This window comes from Poecilia reticulata, chromosome 13, assembly GCF_904066995.2.
Source record: "Poecilia reticulata chromosome 13, P_reticulata-male-v2, whole genome shotgun sequence".
Classification (NCBI taxonomy): domain Eukaryota; kingdom Metazoa; phylum Chordata; class Actinopteri; order Cyprinodontiformes; family Poeciliidae; genus Poecilia; species Poecilia reticulata.
Genome location: NC_088842.1, coordinates 2324308 through 2329378, shown reverse-complemented (window position 1 = coordinate 2329378; position 5071 = coordinate 2324308). Strand labels below are relative to the sequence as shown.

The following is a 5071-nucleotide window of genomic DNA, read 5'->3' as shown; positions in this document are numbered from 1 at the left end:
ATGACCGGATCTCTGTTCTAATGTCCCCAAGTTGCTCAACAGTTCCTCCTACCTCTGTTTCCTGCCCAACCTTTTCTTGAAGTTTAGCAATAAGGCCTTAGTCCTCCGCTATCCTATCAGTTCCCCTGTCCTTCCACCTACCATCTACCTCCTACACAACATCAGTGACCTTTAATTACAGTTACAACATTTTACACCTTTTCAAGTTCAATGTCAAAATCACATTTATAACCTTTTAGTTTATCTGATTCAACATTCATTTATAATGTTATAATAACCATAACTTATTAGTTACTCTTATTATAATCATAAGGTGAGTTATTACAGACATTTCTGAAAAGAACCCAATAATAATCCATTATTGTAATTATCTGATACCAAATTACAGTTACTTGTTTCACCTTTAAGTACTTCCACAAGTGTAAGAGTAAGTGTAAATATTCTTATAATCAAACCAACATCAACCACTGGTTAAACCAATATTAATTATTGGCATAATGATAAGTCATTATTTTAAGTATTTTACTGTGGGTTTTATCCAATCTCTCAAAATGTTTAGATTTTATTCTTTAAAAACCTTTAATGCTTTAAAATAAGGAATGGTCTGAATTATTTTTAGCCTGATGCAAGACAGAAACTTCCTCTTTATTAAGGAAATCAGCTTTTCCTGTTTCATGACTTTCTTTCTGCCTGACTATGATTTTTTATGATTAAATAGAAAAAAGTAGAATTAAAGCAAAGTTTGCAGGACACAATAACAACACACACAACCAGATTCATTTTATTACAGTCTGACTCTATTGTTGGGTCTTGATGTCACCTATGTCATTAATTTTAAGGTAATTTTATTTATTATTACTATTAAACTAAAATCTCCAGCATGGGGAAGTGGGATGAGCTCGACTTTTCTCGACAACTTGCTACTTGTCAGATGACAGAAAACGTTGAACGTATCGTTTCTGCTTCAGCTCGGAGTCGCGGTTTAAGCAGAGAGGTAATGAAATACAACAGACACTGACAGGCCTCTGCTTCTGCCTTTCTCTGAAGAACTACTGAGCGGGAGGAGACAGTCAGGTGAGGAGAAACGAGGCACATCGCCCGCCCAAAACTTATCATCTCCATAATGGATATATGTCCGATCTTCTAATTTCCTTTGCTGCATAATGTACATTGCATTTATTCTGGCTTTAGGTTAATGTATCTTGAAGGAAAATAACACTTAAATAAAAGTCCAACAAGGATATTCATTTAGAATTAAAAATAACTCACCCTGAACTACCATGATAGATTTGAAGTGTGTAATTAATGAAGGGGAAAAAAACTCAACCCAGACTTTAAGTTTAGGGTCTGGTTCGCAGAGTATGAAGTTAATTTTTTTCCCCCAATTATCAATGGGGGGGAAAAAATAACCTCAGTTAAGTAAGAAGTAAGTAAGAAGACTTAGTGATCTTCTTGGGTCACCCCTGTACTGTTATCACTACGTGTTAGATACTCTGTGTATGTTAACGTAGATCAACAGCAAGCCAAACTCAATTTCATGAGCCAGGAAGCTGAGCGTCTTGCTCCTTTATTACGTTTTCTTGACACAACTTTGAGCAGTGGTGTGGAAAAGCTCAATGAAAGGTTGAGTGAAACTATAAGAAATAGAAAAATAAAATATGCATCAGCTCTAAATACACAGAATAAACTTCTAGTGTCTGAATAGAATTAACCTGAGCTGCAGTTAAGAAACAGTCACATAGCAACCGTTGCTATGTAAATAAAAACTATCAAGATATGGCTTTTCTAGAATAAAGACATTTGGAAAACAATATAAAAATAAACTAACAAAACATATAACACCAAACAGAACATAGATTGAACTTACAGCCATTGTTTTCGGAGGTGTAAGAAAAGATTGACAACACAGGAGGTGAAGTTCATACATTAACAGGCAGACTTTCTCTCTGTGAACAGGTATTCCAAACTGCAACTGCCTCTGCTACCCACAATGCATTAATATCTCAAAATTCTCTTTCAAAATAAAATACAGATAAATTAATACTATAGAACTTTTTAAAACTAATTAAGACATTTCCAACTTCCAGCCTGGGGCAGAACAACCCCTATGTCTTGAATTTGAATTTGGTTCAGTGAATGCGCATATGAAACTGGTGGGTTTGGTACCTCAAAAAAGGTTAAGAACCACTGCTCTAGATTGTTACTTTTTAGGTCCAAAAATAATAACTTCAGTTTTGTTTCTGTTCAACTGGAGAGAACTTTGGCACATCCACACATTTATCTGTTCTAAGCATCTGTTCAGTGATTGGATGGGTTCTAAGTCAGCTAGTGACATCATAAAGTACAGCTGTGTATCATCTGCGTAGTTATGGTCGCTAATCTTATTTCCTATTTATAATTTGAGCTAGTGGGAGCACATGTATTTTGAATAAGAAGATTCCTGGATTGAACCTTGGGATACACCACATGTGATTTCTGTCTGCTGTGATGAAAAGTTATCTATTGACACAAAGAAAAGGTGCACACACTGTGTGAAACTGAGAAGACTAGACACTGAAAATGAAGACTAGACACAGGATCACTGTTAGGGTAAGAGGCCAAACAGGAACTGTAGAAATTTACTCTTTACCGATATGAGTCTTATGAAGACTAAAAAATAGCTACTGAATCATTTTCATTTGTGTTTCTAGAACTCTTGTTGAACCAATCTGCTGCTGAACACAGGGCTTGAGTATTACAGGTTAAGAAGAACTGCAAAGAAAAAAAAAATCTGAAGTAATTTGTATTCTGACAAACTTCTGTTAACTAATGAGTTAAGTGAGGTCTGGATGCCAGCTCCCTGTGGCCAGCATCTGCCTGCCTTAATACACAAAGTGAAAGTGACACAAGCAGCTGCTTGTACTCCAGTGAATGCATCTAAACTGCTTGCCAGCTGAGGGGTGGAGTCAGAGGGGGACACACACAAACACACACACAGAGATTAAAACGCTTGCTCTGAAACAGATAATCCATATCCACTAGCAGTCCTCAGTCTCCTTGACAGAAGGATAAAGCTCTGTACCTGCTGTTATATTTACTGGCATCTTCCACTCTGATGCGATACGGGTTGCGGCTCATGCTTGCCATTTAACAGATCTAGACCATTAACTGTAGGACTGCATCCAAATCTGACCAGAGGTGTTTTCTAAAGGCCAATAAGTAAATTGAAATGTCTTTCTAAAGCCTGATCTTTAGTGGCATTCATGGAGGAGAGTAATAGAAAGAAAAGGGGGAGAAAGGACGCAAAGATGAGATGGAGGATTGTGAAAAAAAATCTACATTTTGTTATTAAGTCTTAAGATGAAAGAGAGAGGCATAAATGTAAGAAAGGAATGGAAAGTAGAATTCATTTTTGATTAACAAGCTGTAATTTACCTTATATTAGTTAGAACAAAGGTTTGAATTTATGAAGGTATATGTTGGTGTGCTGAAGGTTTCCACTTTGGTGAAATGTAAGTTAAATACAGAACTTCCTGCTTTTCAAACTATTTGAGGATCCACTGTCTCTACACTTTCTGGAGATACTGGAGCAGATAAACTTTTTATCACCAAAAGAGAGATCATGTTCACTATAATACAGTCTGATACCTTCAGTTGAGAGTGACTGATGAAACAACATAAACATAAATGACTCAACACTCAAACAATCAAAACCATTATGCTGATTTTTCATTGTACATTTTATTATAATATAAAAAGCGCGGATTCTTCTCCGTGCTTTCTGTAGGGAAATTATGAGGGGAATCCCAAACAGTTGACACGGCGCAACACAAGTCCAGCGGACATCGGAGATGATATGTGGAAACAACATTAATGTTTATTCAACGTTTCGTGCAAAGAATATAGAAATGACAAGGGGAGGAGTTGGAGCCAAATTGCAGCTGTTCTTCGTTAAAGTGACATAAATAGGTTATAATGATTTTCATTCAGTCAGGACTTTACGCTGACTCTAGTCACATGCATTGTAGGTAGATACCAGAGCGACCAGAGTCAGAGCGTTTGGGCTGCGGTCAAGAGGAGATGAGTAGAGCTTGCGAGTCTTAAGTCTGGTTTAGACGGAAAAATTTAAGATTTGTTGGCCGATTCTCCAAACCTCTGTGACCACAGAGCTGATAAAGTCCAACAGGTTTGATCGGTTCGTGTGTCCAAGGCAGGAGCAACACGAATCGATTCCAGTCACGAACATCCGGATTCCAGAGGATAATCCAGTAAAACCCCCAACATAGCGGGAATTTAGAATAACCAAACACAGATGACAATGTAGAAGCAATAGTGATAGTTTGTGGACTCATTTTAAGAGATAAAAGACGTAACAAAAAGAAAAAGCGGTGGATAAAAGACGACGGGAGCAGCCGCTGCACTGTGATTTGGAGGTGACTATGTTTTTCATAGTTAACATTTTTAACTGAATAAACATAATAATGACCTTTAGATTTAATAAACATTTCCACATATCATCTCCGATATCCACCAAACTCTCAGTTGCTCGATATGTCAGCTGTTTGGGATTCCCCTCTGTTCTTACGTCACCGCGCTTTCTGATTGGCTACCTGTCACATTCAGCAGGTCGTATTTTCGTTCCGAGTCAGGGAAAACCTCACAGGCTGAGATAAAAGGGCCAAGACAACCCAAATAGGGCATATTCAGTATTTAGTGGAAACACCAACATGCAGAAGCCTTATCTGACGTTTCACCCCCCCTCCCATTCTCCTCCCGGGCCGCAACAAAATTTCCAAGTCTTGACCGGTCCCCGGTAATAAAAAGGTTGGGGACCACTGATTTAGCACATGCTAGTAGCAACACGAAGGATCCGCACTTTTACTGTTACAGTTACCGTTAGGAAACTACCGTAATCAGTTCTGTTAAATCTTTTTCAACCCTAATAAATGTGATATTCAATTGACCTGTTATGACTCAAATGTTGGGTGTCCGCCCCCCTCTGCTGCTGCTGCATCGTTGTGGAAAACCTGGAGAGGCAGAGATATCTGAGGCTTATATGTGTATGTTTACTGGTTTAAAAAAAACTTTGGGG

At 37.9% G+C, this 5071-nt stretch overlaps 1 long non-coding RNA gene across 1 annotated transcript; it reads right to left on the bottom strand.

Moving 5' to 3' along the window:
• Positions 1-775: 775 nt before the first annotated feature.
• On the bottom strand, positions 776-2256 carry LOC145554696 (uncharacterized). The gene is made up of 2 exons (XR_014090682.1): positions 1868-2256; positions 776-1634 (listed from the first exon to the last, which is right to left on the bottom strand). It is a non-coding gene; the product is annotated as an uncharacterized LOC145554696 (long non-coding RNA).
• Positions 2257-5071: the final 2815 nt, after the last annotated feature.